General features: G+C 45.1%; 1 protein-coding gene across 13 annotated transcripts in view; it reads right to left on the bottom strand.

The window, feature by feature from the left end:
- LOC138848073 (uncharacterized) overlaps positions 1–22202 on the bottom strand; it is a 213082-nt gene that overhangs the window by 145867 nt on the left and 45013 nt on the right. For 6 of the 13 annotated variants that reach the window (XR_016218309.1, XM_089310655.1, XM_089310658.1 and 3 more), the window contains exons 2-4: positions 8466–8585; positions 7938–8032; positions 685–842 (exon numbers count right to left, since the gene is read on the bottom strand). The gene's annotated coding sequence lies outside the window, so the exon portion shown is untranslated. Of the gene's footprint in view, positions 1–684; positions 843–7933; positions 8033–8465; positions 8586–8678; positions 9287–22202 lie in introns of those variants that run through there. The other 7 variants (XR_016218310.1, XM_089310661.1, XM_089310663.1 and 4 more) reach the window with 3 other exon arrangements.

Here is a 22202-nt window from a genome sequence, read left to right as displayed (position 1 = left end):
ACTCATTAACACAATACAACAATGTATTCCTCAGGAACTTTTTCATAAAATTAGGGAAACACTGGATATCACAGAGGCAGAATTAGAATTCAGTGGGGCGATGACAACAATGTACAACCATCTTTTTGGGTTTAGCAGTCAAAGTTATTACTGCTGTGTTGGAGAACCTTCAATGCAAACTGAGAGAAACTATCTTAGCAAATTAGGAAAAACAGGAAGCAAAGCCTGTGAGCAGGAACTTCCTTCCTGGATGACCAGATCCACTTTCTCAGCTCCTATCCACTAAGTAGAACTATAAATCCAGAAAATAAAACAAGAGACCTGGAAATCAACACAGTTGCTGGGCATCTTAATTGCCCACCTATAAGAAGATGACTCACCTGCGGGCACCTGCTGGTTCACCCATCCTGGCATCAGAATTCAGCCAGGTAGGCTCACACCTCCTGGAACTGTCTGTGATACCTCCGAGCACATATACGGTTTACAATATACAATTTAAAATCTATTTAGAACATATGATATGAAATTTATAATATATAATAAAAGGTTATCATATAAAATACAGTATTCAATTTATAACATACAATTTATTCTTCCCTCCCCCTGGCTCCTGAAGGCCCACGTGTCCCCTGCCTGTGTCCAGGACCGGCATATGATACGCACAAACATTTCAAGAAGACTCACCAGGCGAGAATGGACAAACCTGAGGGTCCTGTTGAATCCACTGCCACTCCTCCGACACCGGCAGCCCGGCCCTTCCTGTAGGTGTTGCTCTCGGCTGCTCACCTCCTTGTTCTTAGGGCCAGGGCTTAGCACATGCTCCAATGAAGAACTCCACGGCGCTGGACACCAAGAAGAGAAACGAGAAACAGCAGCACTGAGCACCCCTTTTATAAACTTGGTATTTAATAGCATACATCATTTCTGGTCAGATTACCTGCAGGCTCCAACCAATCAAAAAACAAAGACCAAGCCCACGCAGGGGTGTGGCTCCAGGCTTCTCCTGGGCTCCTGCTGTCTGTCCCCAGTAGGCAGTGAAGCCAGGCGCCAGCGCAGTGGGGCCACAGGTCAATTGTTTGCTTCACTTTTGTCATGGAATTTATTCCACCATTCGATTTAAAATTTGACAGAGTTTTTCTCTTTAGGTACAATACATACTCTTCTGCTTTTTCTCCTTAGAGTGTTCAAATAAAGTGAAATTGCTTTTATAGGACTCATGCATTGGGAGTGGTGGCTGTTTTTCAACTACTAGATTACAGAAAGAAAACAAGGGTGGGATGCTGGCATTACAGGTGATGGCTTAACCCACTGCACCACAACACTGTGGTGTAGTGGTGACTCCTGCGGTGCCAGCATCCCATATAGGCAGCAGTTCGAGTTCTGGTACTCGGATTCCAATCCAGCTCCCTGCTAATGTGCCTGGGAAAGCAGCGGAGGATGGCCCAGCTCTTGGGCTCCTGGCTCTTGGCTTAAAAATTTGCTCTGTGGGCCAACGCCGTGGTAAAGTAGGTAAAGCATCCCTCCGGCAGCGCCAACATCCCTCATGGGTGCGGTTCGTGCCCCCGATGCTACTCTTCCAATCTAGCTTTCTGCTTATAGCCTGGAAAAGCAGCAGAAGATAGCCTCACTTCTTGGGCCCCTGAAACCATGTAGGGGACCTCAAAGAAGCTCCTGGCTCCAGCTTTTGAATCGGTTCGCCTCTGGCCATTGCAACCATTTGGGGAGTGAACCATTGGACGGAAAACCTCTCTCTCTGTAACTCTACCTCGCAAATAAATAAATAAATCTTTAAAAAAGTTGCTCTATCTCCCACTGCTTTTCAGAGAGAAGGTGGATAAAAAGGTGCTGTGCGCTCTAAATCCATTTGACAAAAAGGACTAAGATAATCTAAGATCAGGAGCAGTAGTAAGCAGCCTTTGAACCACAAAATAGAATAAAAACTATGTTGCTTAGCACACCAAGTGTTGGTCCACTACTACTCAAAAGCAAAGCATTTCATCCTTGTAATTATGCTCACACGACACACACTTATATACCCTAATGGTTGCGAAATTTTCTTCAGAATACTCAAGACTTTAATTTTTAAAGAAGAGAAAATGCCAGCTTTGATAAAATGAACATGCCTGCACTCGAAGGGAAAATTAAACCTTTAGAAAAAAAGCAGTGAAACCACCAGATTGTGAAAAGAGTATTTTATCCACCAGGAAGTTTCTGAAAGCTGTTTTCTGTCATAAACAAACAAGGTGCCCAAACTCAGGACTGAACAACACATTCTACCAGTGCCACACAGCCACGATACTAAATTATTGTTCTTGCCAAGGCTTCAAATAGAGGGTACATTTCTAATTATGCTGGGTAAGCTCCAACTCCCTCAGTTTTGAGCAAGCAGAAAATTGTAGTCTAATGCTGCAAGTCTATCAAGTTCCTAGTACCACGGGTTCAGTAAGTTATAACACACGTAAGATGGTGAATTTACTGATGACCAAAGATTGCCAAAATGACTTTTCACATACATTCCCTCAGGTTTTTAAACAAAAGGCATTTTAAAGTTGCTATAGCAATATAAAGGGAAAGTAAAGAATGACCAATCACACTGCCTCTGTTAAGGTCAGAGATGCTCTGTCTCACCTTCATTCCTTGTAGGCTGAGTCTCTCAAACACAATTCTGCAGAACGGCATAGTTTCTTTTTCTTTTTTTTTTTTTTTTTGACAGGCAGAGTGGATAGTGAGAGAGAGACAGAGAGACAGAGAGAAAGGTCTTCCTTTTGCCGTTGGTTCACCCTCCAATGGCCGCCGCGGCTGGCGCGCTGTGGCCGGCGCACCGCGCTGATCCGATGGCAGGAGCCAGGAGCCAGGTGCTTCTCCTGGTCTCCCATGAGGTGCAGGGCCCAAGCACCTGGGCCATCCTCCACTGCACTCCCTGGCCACAGCAGACAGCTGGCCTGGAAGAGGGGCAACCGGGACAGAATCCGGCGCCCCAACCGGGACTAGAACCCGGTGTGCCGGCACCGCTAGGCGGAGGATTAGCCTAGTGAGCCGCGGCGCCGGCCAGAAAGGCATAGTTTCTAATTTCACAAGGCTGTAGTGATTGTATCTGGTGCCCAACACAGACAACCTAGTGCTTGCTGTGCTGCTCAAAAAATCCCAGCAAACCTTGTGGTCAGTTCAATTCTAGAAGTCTCTTCTGCCTTCTCATTAACTGCTACTGGTTTTCTTATGACTTTCCCACATGGAGCATTCTCTAAAATACCTTCAGGCCAGACTTCAGCCCCTGGATCCTCAAGAGTACAATAATGTACAGTTTGCAGGGCACTGTTAAGAGGTCAGGGAGAAGTCCCCTGGTGTTAATAGCTTGAGTAATATTGTTTTCTCCTTTAGACCACATCATTAAGGTGCTTTCATTATCCATAAAGCAATTCTTTATGTCACAGCAAATGAGATCCGGCACTAATTCAAATAGGCTAATTTCAACCTAACAAAATAATTTATTCCTAATAACTAAAGGACCAAGACAATGACCAAAATTTGTAAAGACTTGTTATGATACATGAGGGATCTTCAAACATTATATAAAACATACGTATTACAAAAAATATGCATGGGCTTAAAAAATTTTTACACTAAAATAAAGGTATCTTTTGATTCCATTTCCCATTAACTTTCTGAACTATTCTGATGAAGAAAAGAAAAAGCACGGTTTTAAAAATGAATCCTACCAGAGCAAAGGATGATGCTACATGGTAATTTACAAGGGAGAAGCCAGCAGAGAAGACGCAAGAAGCCCAACGAAAAAAAATGCTGCCCTTCCTGAATTGCAAGGTGACTTGAAGCAGAGGAATGAGATTTCCTTTCCAAGTTAGAACAAATGCACACATTAGCATTAAGTTCTTTTTTAAAAAAGATTTATTTTACTTATTTGAAAGAGTTAGAGAGACAGAGACAGAGACAGAGAGGTCTTCCAACAGCTTGTTCACTCCCCAAATGACTGCCAATGGCCAGTGCTGAGCTGATCCAAAGCCAGGAGCCAGAATTTTCTTCTAGGTCTCCCACACGGGTGCAGGACCCCAAAGACTCAGGTCATCTTCTACTGCTTTCCCAGGGCTTAGCAGAGAGCTGGCTCAGAAGTGGAGCAGCCGGGACATGAACCAGCACCCATATGGGATGCCAGTACTGCAGGCCAACACTTTATCCTGCTGTGCCACAGCGCCGGCCCCAGCATCAAGTTCTGATAGGACCATCTCCTCGTCCTGAGGCTCTGCTCCATACTACTGGAAAGACACAGTTTTACCTTCTAAGCTACACACAGATTTAGTGACAGCCTCCAGAGCACCATGGCTTGCTGTGCCACCCTGGCATCCCAGGAAGATCCCACAGTCCCAGCAGGAAGCACTCAGCTCCACCATGAGGCGGCACTCAAAAGTCTTCACCATGGGTGTCTGCAATCACAGTTGGATATCCAAGTGGTCACACAGATCCGAGGAACTCTGTTACATGTTTTCTGGCATCTGGAAACTCAGAAGTCAACTCAGTACATTTCCAGAGGCCAGAGCCTCTACACCTAGGACCAAGCAGCTCAGAACATGTCCTGGGGTGGGGGCAGTGAACTTCCCAAGGCAGGAAGTGTTCAAGTTGCACATAAAGACCTGACCTCTGGTCCAAGATCCATTTGTGGGGATCTTGAGGTGACCTTAGTTATAAGGGGGCTGCTTGGATGCAACATTTCTATCAGGGGCCTTGTCTGGACCTTGATTGCCAGGCTCAGAGCAGGAATAGAGCAGGGACAGACTGTCCCATGAGTCATTTGCGAGCACAGTTCTCAAAGTGTGGTACCATAGAAACACTAAGCGGAGCTGTGGGGACCCAGTACTGCTCAGAGAACTTGCAGGAGGTCTCTGCCACACAGCAGCATTCCAGTTCCTCTCAGTGCTCTAGGTCAGGGGTGAGGAGCCTTACTCTAGAAAAAAGATACCAGTCCTAGCTAGGCAAGACAAGAGGTCTCTAAGAAAATCGAGGAGCGTGATCACGAGACAGTATGACTAACTAGTCCACACAATCCTCAGGGAGCTGATTTAATAAGACATAAGTCTGCCCAGGTGCCCTGGAGTGTCACAGGATTATACCTGGACTGGTTAAAGCCAATGGGTTATATTCAGCAGCCAGGGCCAACCTCATGGGCGTGCAGCCTACATGGTCACACAGAAACAGTCACACGGCTCGCTCTCTGAAGGGCCTGCACTGGGTTTAAACCTCTGCTGGTGGTGTCTTAAAAATCCTCAAAACTCTGTCTTTGAACTTGTGTTTTGTAAGCCAATCAAAAGAGCATGAGTCTGAGCCAAGGAGGTAGGTGGAAGAAAGGAAAGAGCTTTATGTTTTAGTATCTTTAGTGGCCCTTTATCCCTGCCTTTGGAACAAGGTCCTCACAAAATTGTGCAGCAGGCCCAGTTAGCAGTGGTGAGGTAAACCCCTCCCAACTAGCCAGCCACACTTTGAAGGAGGGAACTGAAGACTAATCAGGGATGGGCTTTTGGTATGGCGACTAAGCCTCTACTGCAATCCCCACAGCTCATGTTAGAGTGCCCAGGATCAAGTCCTGGCTGAAGTCCTGATTCCAGCTTCCTACTATTCCAACCTGGGAGGCAGCAGGTGATGGCTCAAGTACTTACATCCCTGCCACTCACATGGGAGACTTGGATTGAGTTCCCAGACCCTGGCTTCACATACCTTTCCAGCTGTTGAGGGCATTAGGGAAGTAAACTAACGCATGAAATATTTCTTTCTTCCTTTGAAATAAATAATAAATAAATTTTAAAAAGACTAATCACCAGGGACCTTGAGGACTCCTCAAACCCTCTGGTCCTAACCCTACCAGCAAATCTCCTTTCATACCTCAAGGTCCCTCTTAAAAGTCAGTTCCAGTCCCAGGGTGGCAAGGTACCCTCCCCTCAGACCCCCCCGCCCCCCGCCAACAGCTCAAGACTCCCCACTGGTGTGAACCAGGACACAAGACCTATGTTAACAAATCACAGCATGAGGCCACAGCATTAGCAAGAAGGGTCCTTAGTGACACAGCTCAAGTCCCTGTAGTTATTTATGCTCCACACACAGACAAGCCCAAAGACTAGGACCACTGGTTTTCTCCAGCTACCACCTCTCTGATACCCCAACTCTGGAACCGATGGAAGCTGAGGTTCCAACCCCAGGAGGGACACAGCTCTGGGGCAAGCAAAGCAGGATTTAAACTGGAACTTCACTGATCTTGATATATGGCCTAGGGCAGGTTCCCACTTCCTTTAACTAATATTTATAAGGCTATCAGAAGTGCCTCCCTCACAGACCTTTGAAGAGAATTAGACAGGACAATGTGGTATAATTCAAAAAAACAAAAACAAACAAACAAAAAAACCTCTTGCTTCCCCTCCTTGTGTTGTTATTTAGAAATGAGACAATGGTACCTTAAGAAGCCTGACAACTGAAAGTGCTTCATTAATGCTGATTCTGTTAAACATCCTTTCTTGTCCCTCCGACCTTTATTCTTGTGACCAGAGCCTTCATTAACCATCACTTCCTGTCCCAAGACGCAGCAGTGAGGGCACTGTTAGTTCTGCATATATCAAATACCAACTGTGACCAGAGACTACAGGAATGAAAGCAGAGAGATAAAGTCCTGCCCTGGACAAGCTCACAGTCTTGCATGAAATAGGTACACAGCAAATAAATGGTGATTAAATGGGTAAGTACTTTACATATATAAAGAGTGTGTAACAGAAATATTTCTGTAATGAAATACATCCAAAAGCTCTGGATACTTACCTCTGTCAGGGGAAGGAGAGAAAAGTATCACAGAAAAGGAAGACACCTATACGGAATGCTGGTACAGCTGGCGGTGGCTTCACTGACTATGCCATGGCTCTGCCCGCCCCACACCCCCAAACCCCCAACAACCCAGGCTGTTCCCACTTGTGATCAAGCTGTCTGTGTGCAGTCTGTGAAAATTCACCAGATTCTGTGCAAATTAATTCGAGCGCCCCATGCCCGTTTTCCTGCACACACACCTTACACTTCCGAACAACCTGGAGAAGAGAGGCCGTGAGTCAAGGTCCTCTTCTCAAGGACGCGACCAAGGCTACTGCTGGCCAGGGACAGAAAACACCCAAGACGCAACCGAGGCCATGGGAAAAGTTCTTCCTCTCCCAAACCCCGCCACCACCCACACCCACCAGGACTCCTGTCACTCTCCACCTCCCTTTCCTCTCCTCCACGCGGGTTTCTGCCCCTCCCTTCCTCACCTCCACACCTACACATCACCTTTTCATTCTCCTCCCTTCCTCTCTCCTCCCGCGTCCCCCTTGAGCCCCTCCCTCCTCCACTTTCTATCCCAACTACCCCTCAAACACACACACCCTCCCTGCTCTCTGCACCTCGGGCCCCACGCACCCAGTGACAGGAAGGCCACCACGGCCAACCATCCACAGAAAGAGCTGAGTGGATATGAAGCCAGGAGCCAGGAGCTTCCTCCAGGACTCCCACACAGGTCTTCAACTGCTTTGCCTGGCCACAGCAGAGAGCTGGAACGGAAGTGGAGCTGCTGGGACTCGAACCAACACACATATGGAATGCTGGTACTGCAGGCTGCTTCACCCGCCAAGCCATGGCTCCGACCGCCGCCCCACCCAGGCTTTTCCCACTTGTGATCCCGCTGTCTCCTCAAACGCCTAGGAAAGCAAAGGAAGTGGCCCAAGGACTTGGGCCCCCGAACCCACACCGGAGTACTGGATACAGTACCTGGCTTGGGCTCCGGCCTGGTCAAGCACCGGCCATTGTAGCCACCTGGCACCTGGGCGGGGTGAGCCCACACACTGAAGATCTCTCCCTCACCGCCTCATCTATAACTCTGCCCTTCAAACCAGTCTTTAAATAGAAAAAAGTCGCGTACTTACTATGAGGTGTCAGAATCTTGGGGCAGGCTGGAACAGAGCAAAGAGGGATTCTTGGGGTTTCTCTAAGCTTCTGCTTTCTCCTCCCTGTGTGCTGTCTGTGGAAAGTCACCGGATTAGGTGCAAATTAATTCGAGCGCCCCATGCCCGTTTTCCTGCGCACACACACCTTACACTGCCGAACAACCCGGAGAAGAAAGGCCGTGATCAAGGCCTCTTCTCACGGATGCGGCCAAGGCTATTTCCCGCCAGGGGCAGAAAACCGGGGCCGTGGGAAAAGTTCTTCCTCTCCCCACCCCACGCTCAACCACACACTCACCGGGATGCCTGTCACTCTCCCCCTCCCTTCCCTCTGCCCCAAGAGGGTTTCTGCCCCTACCTTCCTCGCCTCCACACCTGCACGCCACTTTTTCATCCTTCCCCCTCGCTCCCTCCTCCCACCTCCCCCCTACACCCTCTCCTCCACCTTCTATCCCAGCTACCCTTCACACACACACCCCACCCCCGCTCTGCACCCTGGGCCCCGCCTACCCAGTGACAGGAAGGCCACCACGCCAAACTCTCCGCAGGAAGGCCGTTTCTGTGTCTCTGGAACATGAACGCAGTCTTGAGGTGTAGTCTTCCAGAAGGGGCCGAAGCAAAAGACTGCACCTAGAAATTTCCCGAAGCCCAAGATAACTGATGCGGCCGCCTCAGACTGCAGCCTCATCTGAACCCGGCCTGAACCTGGGGGGGGGCACTCACTGTGTCTCCTCAGGGTGGGCCACCAGCGTCGAGGATGGCTCCTCAAGGCTTGTGCCAGCGCTGGGCAGGAGCGGACACGACGCTGACTCCTACCTGAGCACCAGCACAGCTGCAGATGCGCCTGCGGGTGCACTTCCAGGTCACAGCGCCAGGCGCAGGCGCACTCCTCACTGGCCGTCGCCATGGCGCAACGGGACGCATCTGCGCACTGCGACATCCCGCGTCCAGCGCCCCCAGGGTCACTTCCAGTCCCGCCCCTCCAGGCTTTACCCAGGCGGGGCAGCCGCTGGTGGCCCAGGTACTCTGCACCCCACTTCCCTGCCTCCTGGGAGTCCTCAATGGAGCTCCTGCCCCCTGGCTTCTGTTTGGCACAGCGCATGCTGTTGAAGCCGCATGGGGAGAGAAGCAATGCAAGCGGCATCACGAGCGCTCTTTCTCGCCAGAGCGTCCATCTGGGGGATCAACCCCCCAGGTGACTACAAAGGCCGGGGCTGGGCCAGGCCAAAGCAGATGCCAGGGACTTTATCCGGTGCTCCCTTCTGGGTTCAGGGGCCTACGTCCTTGGGCCATCTCCCTCTGCTTTCCCAGGTACGTCAGCAGACAGCTGGATCCCACGGGGAACAGCTTCCGGGAGGGACCAGCGCTGTGCGGTAGCGGGTAAAGCCACCGCCCACAGTGCCGGCATCCCATATGGGCTCCGGTTCGAGTCCCGGCTGCTGTACTTCCGAAGCAGCTCTCTGCTGCGGTCTGGGAATGCAGCAGAAGATGGCCCAACTCCTTGGGCCCCTGCACCCATGCAGGAGACCCCGGGGAGGCTCCTGGCTCCTGGTTCCTGGCTTCAGATCCGCTCAGCTCCGCCCTTTGCAGCCAACAGGGTAGTGGACCAGCAGATGGGAGACCTCCCTCTCTCTCCTCTCACTCTGCCTCTCATCCTCTCCATGTGTAACTCTCAATGAAAAATAAGAAAGATCGAAAAAAGTAAAAAATTTAAAAAAGGAAGACATAGCTGTAAATAAAATACTGCATCAAGACCAACTACTAGAGTTTGTGTAGAATTTGATATTATATGCACTACATACCCTATTAACACAGAATTTGAAAAAGAGTTTAACTTAGAAAAGATTCTGGTACACATTCCTTCTCTTCTTCCTTACAAACATTCTGTCTGGCGTATTCTCTGACTCACGCATCAGGAAATCTTTGCAATTTATTTATTCAGACTCTTACGTATCCACTTGCACAAGGACACGGAACACCTGTGATCTACACAGTTCTCCACAGAACACAGGTCTGCTTGCAAGTCACCACCCTTCACAGTCTAGCCCTGCATTTAACCTATGGAATGTGTTTGAAATGTGACAAATCCTATCTTCCACAAAGCAAGACAGAATACAGAAAGGCAGCATCTGAGGTCACTGTTGACATTTTCTACGTGCACGTTATCATGTTGGTACTTTTTCTCTCATTTCTCAATGTTAGATACATCAGCTAGGAGCTGCATCATAAGCAGCACTAGGTGTTGGCACTGTGGTGTTGTGGGTAAAGCTGCCCCCTGCAACGCCAGCATCCCATATGGGTACCACTTCCAGTCCCAGATGCTCCATTTCTGGACCAGCTCCCTCCTAATTGCCTGGGAAGGCAATACAGATGGCCCAAGTGCTTGGGCCCTACCACTCTTGTGGGATACCCAGATGAAGCTCCTGGCTCTTGACTTTGGCCTGGCCCAGTCCCAGCCACCACTGAGGCCATTTGGGGAGTGAACCAGTGGATGGAAGATCGATCTATCTCTCTCCCTCTCTGTCTCTCTGCCTTTCAAATGAAAAACCTTATCTCTTTTTTTTTTTTTGAGTAAAGTAGCAACACCAGGACTTGAAACAGGGAATACCATATGGGATGCAGGTGTTCCAAGCAGCTTCTTAATGCCATCCAACATCAAATACCTGCCCCTGAAGGTCTTCTTACACAACTTCTCATTTCACATGTGAGGTTTACAACCTTTGTTCCTCTCAAAAGGACAGTACTGTACTGCCTATGTTAGAAAGAGGAAATCTAGCAGGTAAGCGCTGTGGTGTAGCAGGTAAAGCCACTGCCTGCAGTGCAGGCATGAGCCTCAGCTGCTCCACTTCCAATCCAGCTCTCTGCTGTGGCCTGGGAAAGCAGTAGAAGATGGCTCAAGTCCTTGGGCCCCTGCACCCATGTGAGAGACCTGGAAGAAACTCCTGGCTCCTGGCTTCAGATTGCAGCAGCTCCAGCCATTGCAGCCATCTGGGGAATGAACCAGCAGACGGAAGACCTCTCCCTCTGCCTCTCTCTCGTCCTCTCCTTCTCTCTCTGTGTAACTCTGACTTTTAAGAAAATAAATCATTAAAAAAGAAAGAAAGAAGAAAGAAATCTAATCAGAGCAAGATCAGCAGTAACATTCCCGTGTCAGGCATTTGATAAGAGAAATGCCCCTACGTGTTCAAAGTGCCTCCCTGTATTCTCTCCATTTACTGAGTGCATGTATTGGTCAAACGACTGGTGCTTTTGAGGAGGATGAGCAGAACAAGAATAAGAGGCAAAGGATGACAATAATCTGCAGCAGGGCCATGGAACAAAGGTGGCAGAGAGGGAAGATTCTAGTTATACCAAAGCTATAAAGAGAAAAAGCTGAGTCGCTCCACATGCATGTAGAAACATCTAAAGGTACTCTGCTTTCTAGCCTAGGTAGGAGGCGTGAGTAACAAGAGCACCCATCAAAGAGAACACAGCCTTTTTTTACCTATTAAGACTGCTAACAATTACATAATAATGACCTGGAGTTCACACTACAGAATAGAGAAGCAGTGTGCTTCAAGACAGCACACTTGAGTCTTTTTTTTTTAAAATTTTTTACAGGCAGAGTGGACAGTGAGAGAGAGAGAGAGAGAGACAGAGAGAAAGCTCTTCCTTTTGCCGTTGGTTCACCCTCCAATGGCTGCCACGGCCGGCGCATTGCGCTGATCCGCTGGCAGGAGCCAGGTGCTTCTCCTGGTCTCCCATGGGGTGCAGGGCCCAAGCACTTGGGCCATCCTCCACTGCACTCCCGGGCCACAGCAGAGAGCTGGCCTTGAAGAGGAGCAACCGGGACAGAATCTGGCGCCCCGACCGGGACTAGAACCCGATGTGCCGGCGCTGCAAGGCGGAGGATTAGCCTATTGAGCCACGGCGCCGGCCATACTTGAGTCTTAAACCAAGGGTTCTTACATGATCCAGGAGCAACCAGGACTATAACCCGGCGTCCATACAGGATGCTGGTAATGCAGGCAGAGGGTTAACCAAGTGAGCCACGGTACTGGCCCCTCCAATCACTCTCGTAACATCTCCACAGTTCCCTCCTCATGCGTGTCCTCTCTCAATCCCTACTCAGTATAGATTCTACTGTCTGGCACTATCAGGCCCCCCACCAGGTGCCCAGTACTCATCCTCTCCTCCTCTGTTTCTCTATCACAGGAACCTTAAAGACCTTGATATGTACTAAACCCAACTCTCCGCCATCACCTCACCTCCACACAAATAGCTGGCCATGGTTCAAGGATGCTACAAGGAACTGCATCCCCTGAACTGTAATGTCTCCATCATTAACGTTTTACCACATCTGTTCCAATCACCTTCTTTATCTAACTGCACCCATTCTCATTACTCTTAGAGAGCAAGTTTCTGACATAAGGGCTGATCTGCCCTATGTTCACCAGAGTAAACGTTCCACAAGAGAATATTCACCTCTGGAACCTCAGATCACTAGCTGAATAAGGAAACTGATACCACACTGTCAGTCCAATCTAGAGGTCCTCTGCACACGCTGTGCCTGTCAACAGCAGCCCTTGCACTTGCTGCCCAGCATCAAATGTGGCATTCCCTTGCTGTACCTCTTTTATTCTCAAATAGCTGCTCAGTGTTTCCCCACCTTTGTGATATTGACAATTCTCAAGAGTTCCAATCTTTCACTCTTTAGGATGTCCCTCAAGCAAAAACTGTAAAGGTGTCCTCAAAGTCAAACTCATGTTGGCATTTTATCAGAAAAACCTCAGAAATCACACTAACCTTTTCTCAGCTTTTCTCATCAAGAATCACATGATGTCAACGTATGTCACGACTGGTGAGGTTAACCTAGATCATCTGGTCACCAGATTTTCCTCTGTAAATCATAAGCATTTTGTGGGGAGATAACCCAATACTACACAGCATTCAATGTCTCATCAAACTTCTTCCCACCAACATCAAGATCCATTTGTAACTTCCATATGAATCAACTATCATTATGGTAGACGCCAAATAATGACTTGTTTTTTTAACTACCCATTTTACGGGGAGATAACCCAATACTACACAGCATTCAATGTCTCATCTAACTTCTTCCCACCAACATCAGGATCCATTTGTAACTTTCATCTGAATCAAGTATCATTATGGTAGATGCCAAATAATGACTTTTTTTTTTGAACTACCCACTTCTTCATCATTAACAAAACGCCCCGCTGTAAAGAAGAAATTTTTCTTATCTCTCACTTATTCGTATACAACATCAACATTTACTTTAGTGCTGAAATTATCCAGTATCTGGCCAGTGTGCGCTCCTTCAAGCTAACTTCTGCATCTTCATGACACACCCTATCACTCTGAAAGAATTTTTTTTAAGATTTATTTATTTATTTGAAAGGTAGAGTTAGAGAGCCAGAGAAAGAAAGAGAGAGAAGAGAGACAGAGAGAGAGAGACAAGAGAGAGATGAGAGAGAGATGAGAGAGAGAGAGAGAGAGAGAGAGAGAGAGAGAGAGAGAGAGAGAGAATGAGAATCTTCCATCCACTGGTTCACTCCAGAAATGGCCACAATGACCAGAATTTTGCCAATCCAAAGCCAGGAGCTTCTTCCAGGTCTCTCACATGGATAAAGGGGTCCAAGGACTTGAGCCATCTTTCACTGCTTTCCCAGGCACATTAGCAGAGAACTGAATCTAGCAGCTGGGACCCAAACCGGCACCCATATGGGATACTGGCGCCACAGGTGGTAGCTTTACCTACTAAGCCACAGCACCGGCCCCTGAAGAGTTCTTCAATTCCTTAGAGAAATATATTTCCCAGGCTCATTACACATACCCTGCAATCAACTGTTCCTTCAAGGAACTTTGATTTCCCTCTTAGGAGATGACAGAATTTACAAATTCATCTAGCTATTTTTGATTGTAGACATCTTCCATGACCATTCTGAGGACTTCCCATATGCATGGATTTCAAACTTTTCGCATCAAAATAAACTTATCTCTTAATTCCATTTTCTACAAACTTTTAAAGTGGTGTCATATGCATAGATTTTCAGTATCTACATTTATATTCATGTTTTAAAAACCATGAATTTACTTTAAATTTCCAATTCCTGTCTGACATCTTCAAATTCTTTTTAATCTTCCTCATTCTATATTTATAAATTCCTTATCTGTCAATAATAAACATAGTTTGTTGTAACCTCAATATATTTACTTGGTTGCTCAATCTCCTGAATATATAACCAACTTCATTGGCTGCCTATGCAGCTCTCAGTCCCACTGCCTCCTTCACCTCTAGTCTGGTTGCCCACTCTTCAGCTCCTGTACCTGTCACTGCCTCCAAAGAAAGGGAAGGTAGGGAAATCCATGAAGAGTCCATAACAATCCCAAAATGGAACTCCATATTTTCTCCCTGCAAACCTGCTTTTCTCTGAGTCTTCCACTTGTCAGTAATCCAATGTAATTCACTTCATTGTCTGGCCAAAATTGGGTTTGCTTCTTTTTCTCAGTATCCATCTAATAACACGCTTATTTGCTCTACCTTCAAGACTTAATCCAAGCATTGCTACTTCTCTCCAGCTTCAGGCCAACTTTTACAGCCCAAGTCTACTTATGCTGCTCACAAAGACTGCTTTAAGAGTCTCAAATTCTCTGCCTTGCAAGCCTACAATCTATTCCCCAGAGAGCAACCAGGATGACTTTTTTTTAAGACAAACACAAACCAACGCACAGCCTACTCTACTGAAAATTCTCCATGGACTTAGACGTAAAATAAAATCCAAACCCTTCACCGTATCGTATCAGCTTCTTGAAGTACCCCTGCTACTTCTCCAACCTCACCCACCAGCTAACTAGCATCTGCCACTCAGATCTTTCTGTGACCCTCAGTCACCAGGCTCTGCTTCATGCACTCTGCGCTTGCTGCTCTCTTCCATAAACTGGGTGTAGTCCCTCACATCGAACAGCTGTGCTAGAATGTCACCTCCCCAAGAGCCTTTTCTGACCTGCATTCAGTACCTCTAGCTCCATCTTCATACACTGCTTTTTTGTTTTCACAGCACTTAACACTATCTGTAGCGCTATAATGAGTTTTATTCAGTAGTTTAATGTCTGTCTTCCATTATAAATCGTTATTCTTATAGAGACAGCATATTGACCACACAGTATTACTTATAACACCTCATGAACACTGAATAAATGTTTGCTAAGCTGACACATTTACAGAACTGTGTATGGAATACTACATGAAATACAATCACTTGAAGCTACAGACTCAGTATACATTCCAAAATAATAGGGTCAGCAACCACCAGCAATTTCTAGAGCATACCCTCAAACCAGAGATGTGCCATTAACAGCAGAATTTCTGTGATTACAGAATGCGGCAACTAAAGAGACATGAATACCAAGTCAACTGACAAGCTGCTGTCTGCAAAATATAAAAGGTGAGCAGAGAGCCGCATGGAGAAAGTCTTTCTGAGCTGCCCAAATGACAAATATCTTCATAATAATATAAAGCTCTATCTGGAAGACATCTATAAGATTCAAAAATGCATACTCCAGTGGTTTGTACATGCATCAAGAATGAAAACCAACCAAATAAAAGACCATCTATGGCTCTTCGCAGCCCTGAAAGAAAGAAAAAGAAACAGGATGGATACACAAATGAGGCAGATTGATGGCATGAAGGAAAACTTGACAAGAATAAATGGGACTGCAGGAAACAATCATGATGGAGAAAAAGAGAAATGAAAGTAACCATTCCATCCAGCATTCCCCAGAACAGTGATGGAAGAACATGTAACTAAAAATAAAAATAACTCCAAATAGCTGTCCGCAATGAGAAAACTCATAGACAAAGGTATAGATACGTGCACAAGCACGTGTAAAACAAATACTCATACAAAAAGGGGAGGCTGATAAACTTTCAAAAACAATGATTATTAAATGCATGTTAGGTCATATTATATGTTAAAAAACTACCTTTAAAATTTTTCCCCAGCATGATGGCAATGTGGCATAATATGTTAAGCCTGCACCTGCATCTCCAGCATCCCTTCTGGGCACCAGTTCAAGTCCTGGATGCTCTACTTCTGATCCAGCTTCCTGCTAATGTTCCTGGGAAGGCAGCAGCAGATGGCTCAAGTGCTTGGGCCTCTGCACCTTCTTGGGAGACCAGGAAGAAGCTCCTGCCTCTTGGCTTTGGATTGGCCCAGCTCCAGCCATTGCGTTCTTCTGGGGAGTGAATCAGTGGATGGAAGATTGATCTCTCTCTCTCTCTCTCTCTACTCCCCACCTTCTCCCCCTCGCCCTCTTTCTGCAACTCTGTCTTTCAAACAAACCTTCCAAAAATGGCAAAATATTAAAGGGTTTGGCAAGAATGTGGAGAAAAGAGAAGCTCTGCACACTGCTGGTAGGAATGCAGATTACTACAGCCATCTTGGAAAACAGTATGGAAGTTCCTCAAAAAACCAAAAAGTAGAACTACCATATGATCCAGCAGTTCTACCCCTCGGTATATATATCCAGGGGAAATGAAATATGTCCATTGAAAAGGCATCTGCACTGCCATGTTTATTGAAGCATTATTCACAATAGCCAAGACATAAGACAAAATCTAAGTACTGGAATACTGATAAATATATAAGGAAAATATGATACCTATAAATAATGGAATATTACTTAGCTATAAAAATCGAAATCTTTTCATTTGCAACAACATGAACTGGAGGTCATTGTGTAAGTGAAATAAATCAAACAGAGAGAACTATGACTTGATCTCACTCTAAAAAAAGTCTTTGTGGAGTCTTAAAAAAAAAAAAAAAACAGGTAATCTCATAGAAATTGTGTATATAATAGTGGTTACCAGAGGATGGGGAGCAAAGTGAGGTGGGAGTGATGGGGAAAGGTAGATGGATGAGTACTAGGTTCCAGCTAGATTGGAATGAGTTCTGGGGTTCTATTGTACAGTAGGGTGACTACAGATCATTACATACCATATAGTTCTCTGTAAAGAAACACTAGAAGATAAAAGGCAAATAAAATATATCCCTAATTCAACGCTTCCACCATCTCTATGGCTGCCATCTGAGCCATCAACTTCATTCCCTTTCATTGGATCATTTAAGTGGCCTCCTAACTGATCTTTGTGATTTCATCTCTGTCCCCTGCGTGCTGTTCTCAACACACAATCACGTCATGCTACTCGTGACCTTAGTGCTTAAGTACAATCATGTTGTTTCTACCCTGACTCAGTGTCTTCCAACTGTTTGTCATCCTGCTCCACACAATGCACCCCAAAAGGCTCTGAATGATGTGGTGCCCCTGACCGCATCTCTCAGATCTCAAGCAATTCATTCTGCTATTTATTCTTTCTGGAAAGTTCTTTCTCTGCAGAGCTGTGTAGTTCACTCCTTTCCCTCTTGAAATGTCATCCTCTCAGGCACTATTTGTTGAATGAATGAAGGAGTCAATGTTGTCAATAAAGCTGCTATACTCACTCAGGCCAGGCCCTGCAGGCTTCTAATCCCCATGATGTAGTCAGGAACCAAGGACTGGAACCCATACTTGAAGGATACTGTGTTCACAGCCACCAAGGCATTAGCAGGCAGCTGAGGCTGTGCCCACAATCAGAGTAATATTTTTGCTATATAAGTTGATGGCAAGTCTGTATGTACAAACACAGAACTAAGTGTACAAATACAGGACTTTTTGTGAGGATAAAATTAACATTGCCGGTCAAAGTATGACCATAAATTGATACCATTTCCACACTCATATTGATATTGTAATTAAGAACAAGCATTTAGAAACCTCACAGCAATTGGACAGTGCTATGGCACATCAGTGAATGGGTCTCACATGGGATTGTACTGCATACAGTCATGTGCAGGCAGATCACTAATCTACACAGGTTCTGCATTTGTTTAAAAAAGAAAAAAAAAACAGTCCTCACCACAGGCAATATTAAGTGCATTATTAAAAAGTACATCTTTACAGAGGACAAAATACAAGCATCTGCCTGAATACCTACCAAATGACCTTTGTTCTTTTAAATATACAGAAAACTACTAATTTTTGGTTTTGACACTTGTTCTCATAATTCAAATGTGCATCCAATTTTCTTTCTACAACATATACAAATAACACATAACAATTTGGAAAGTGTGTGTGTGTGTGTGTGTATATGTGTGTGTGTGTTAACTGTCAACACTGATAGGTATACTAGCAGGTGACCACTTCCCAGGATCTTCCTGGAGATTAACAACACTGTATTTGACACGTAGATTATAATAACTTTTTCACGGAACTTCTTGTAGTCAAAATCTACCAACAATAGATGCTGGAGAGGATGTGGGGAAAAAGGGACACTAACCCACTGTTGGTGGGAATGCAAATTGGTTAAGCCACTATGGAAGTCAGTTTGGAGATTCCTCAGAAACCTGAATATAACCCTACCATTCAACCCAGCCATAACACTCCTTGGAATTTACCCAAAGGAAATGAAATTGGCAAACAAACAAGCTGTCTGCACATTAATGTTTATTGCAGCTCAATTCACAATAGCTAAGACCTGGAACCAACCCAAATGCCCATCAACAGTAGACTGGATAAAGAAAGTATGGGACATGTACTCTATAGAATACTATACAGCAGTCAAAAAACAATGAAACCCGGTCATTTGCAACAAGATGGAGGAATTTGGAAAACATCATGCTGAGTGAATTAAGCCAGTCCCAAAGGGACAAATATCACATGTTCTCCCTGATTGGCGACAACTAACTGAGCACAAAAGGGGAAACTTGTTGAAATGAAATGGACACTATGAGAAACAGTGACTTGATCAGCTCTTGTCCTGACGGTTGATGTACAATGTAATACTTTATCGGTTTTAGTATTTTTTTTGTTCTAGTACCATTGGTTGAACTCTGTAATTAACACACAATTATTCTTAGGTGTTTACATTTTAACTGAAAAGTGATCCCTGTTAGGAATTTGGAAAACATTATGCTGAGTGAAATAAGCCAATCCCAAAGGGACAAATACCACTTGTTTTCCTTGATAGGTGACAACTAACTGAGCACCAAAAAGGAAACCAGTTAAAGTGAAATGAACACTATGAGAAACGGTGACTTGATCAGCCCTCACCCTGACTGTTGATGAGCAACTTGATATGTTATCCCTCTTAGTATTTTTTTTGTTTGTTCTACTTAATACTTTTGGTTGAATACTGTAATCAATACACAATTCTTCCTACGTGCTGAAACTTAACTGAAAAGTGATCACTGTTAAATATAAGAGTGGGAATAAGAGAGGGAAGAGATGTGCATTTCCGGACATGCTCAAGCTGACTTACCTCAAACGGTAGAATTAGAAACATACCAGGGGATTCCAATTCAATCCCATCAAGGTGGCATGGTCCAATGCCATCTCACTAGTCCCAGTGATCAAGCTCTGTTCACAATTGATCATAATGATAGGACTAAGAACCAAAGGGATCACATAAACAAGACTAGTGTCTGCAAATACTAGCTGATAGAATCAAAAAGGGAGAGAATGATCCAACATGGGAAGTGAGATACACAGCAGACCCATAGAATGGCAGATGTCCTAAACAGCACTCTGGCCTCAAAATCAGCCCTTAAGGCATGTGGATCCGGCTGAAAAGCCCATGAGAGTATTTCCGGCATAGAAAGCCAAGACACTCTGGGGAAAAAAAAACCTAAATGAAAGATCTCCGCGAGTGAGATCCCAGTGGAAAGAACAGGTCATCAAAGAAGGAGGTACCTTTCTCTGAAGAGAGGACAGAACTTCCACTTTGACTACAACCTTGTCTAAATATGATCAGAGTCGGTGAACTCAGGGGGCTTCCATAGCCTTGGCAGCTCATGACAAGAGCCTATGGTGATTACTGATGCCATAAACAAGAGTGTCAATTGGTTAAGTCAACAACAGGAGTCACTGTGCACTTACTCCTCATGTAGGATCTTTGTCCTTAGTGTGCTGTACATTGAGATTTAATGCTATAACTAGTACTCAAACAGTATTTTTCACTTTATGTTTCTGTGTGGGAGCAAACTGTTGAAATCTTTACTTAATGTATGCTAAACTGATCTTCTGTATATAAAGAGAAACGGAAATGAATCTTGATGTGAATGGAAGGGGAGAGGGAGTGGGAAAGGGGAGGGTTGCGGGTGGGAGGGACGTTATGGGGGGGAAGCCATTGTAATCCATAAGCTGTACTTTGGAAATTTATATTCATTAAATAAAAGTTTAAAAAAAAACTTTCCAATACAACATTATGCAATAATGTCCTCTCCTAAACCACTCAGTCCTCTGAATGCCCTCTTGATAGTTCTCATCACATTCCAACATTACCATATAACTATCCATCTTCTACCGGACTACACCACTGTAGGGAAAGGCACCATGTCTATACGGGCTTATCACAATACTGAAAGTAGTTCCTGGCTCACACTAGGGATTCAGCATACTTTTATCATGAATTCATCTTACACAGGAAAGAAAACTGAAGGTGACAATAAAATGTGGCCTCTTCAACTGGCCAAAGGGAACATAGTGTCCACTTCCTAAACAAGAAGATACAAGACAATGGTGTAGCTCTCAGTATTATGGAAGTGAATGAGCTTTAGTGCATATTCATATGCCTGTGATTAGAAAAAAACAGTGAAATGAACTTAGACTTTTGCACATGAATGTAAAAAAGTAAACTAATATTAAATCGTTTGCAAGAACAGAGGCAAAACAAAAAGTTTCCTTTGAACTGGAATGTTTTCCATAACATATATGTGCATGCAAGGTGGATACCTCAAGGTGGGGAGGAGAGTCAGGAGTGTGGAAGCAAATACATTACTGTCCCTGAACAGAACTGATTCTTGTCTCAGCCAAAGACTTGATTTTGGCTTGTTTCTGCCTTTTCTCTGGCTTGACCAGAAGAGGAAAAAAAGTTTAAACTGTTACAGATCAAAAGTCTACTGACAGGTGATCCATATTACTTAGTTACTATGAGGAGACTTCAAAAAGTTCAGGGAAAACTGGAATTAAAAATTAAATTTATTCTCATGCAAAAAATGAAATCTATTTCATAATACACATTTTCCATAAATTTGAAGACCCCCATATATGATATCAATTCTGCAAGTCACAGTTTTTTTTCTACTCTGAGAGGCTGGGTGTCCCAGACCTCCCTGTCCTGCACTCCCTCTGGTGCTCCACAACCATTGAGGGACTGAAAATGCTGGGGGCAGAAGCACACGCTGCATGCTGTGCAGGATAAAGGTAGCAAAACGTCCTAAGTGACTCTGCAGGAGTACTGTGGGTCTCAGCTAAACCTTGCAAGACTTCTAACCATTCACCAAGAGGGTGGGGACAAGTCACTTTGATTGACTAGTGCAGCACTCAATGATAACCTTCTACATGCTAGGTATATCTGCAAGCTCTCACTGGCCCATGGTAAGCTACCATGGAAGCACACAACCTACATCAGTACATGTGGTTCTGCCTCCCCACTACAAGAGGTCTATACCAGCGCAGATTACACCTCTAGGATTCAGCACCTAGCACACTCCTACAGCTAGAATACATTAGTAATTGTTAGTTGCGAAGACAACAAGCTTTTTCATTGTTGAGTCCGTAACAGTTGTATCATTCGGATCAGTGGTACATCATGTTTCTTGGGAGATTTCACTCCTTCTAGATTTATCAAAAACACAAATATTGTCATTCCTCATCAAATATGATACACCTACATTTTCCCCTTTATTTAATCATGATCTCAATCACTTGTCTCATGACACAAATGTTAAAGGTTTACCAATTTACCACTTTGTATTAAATCACACAATTTGCCTTGAAGATTTTTATAAAACTATTACCCAAGTTCTATACGGTGTAATTAAATAAGTCAAACCAACCCTTAGGGACCTCTTGCTCTGAAATGAAATTTAAGAGCCAAAGAGTGCCTGTAACCTTTACTGAAGTCATGTCTAAAATGTGGCTTTAAACTTAAACTAATCAGATCTCCGTAGAAAAGGCTGGTCACACTCACCGACATGCATACGTGTGAATTTCACCCCCACCAGAAAGATCAATATGGAAAACAAGACCAGACTGTTCCAAGGGTACTCAAAGCTAGGAGTTTCCCTATCACTCAAGGTTAGAGACAGTAGTGCTGCTTGCTTGTTCGCTGTCCCTCCAACCTCTAGCAGTTCTATAGATAAGGAA

Source organism: Oryctolagus cuniculus, chromosome 12 (assembly GCF_051225735.1).
Source record: "Oryctolagus cuniculus isolate XC-2025 breed Fujian yellow rabbit chromosome 12, ASM5122573v1, whole genome shotgun sequence".
Taxonomy (NCBI): Eukaryota; Metazoa; Chordata; class Mammalia; order Lagomorpha; family Leporidae; genus Oryctolagus; species Oryctolagus cuniculus.
This window is presented reverse-complemented; position numbering and strand designations above follow the sequence as displayed.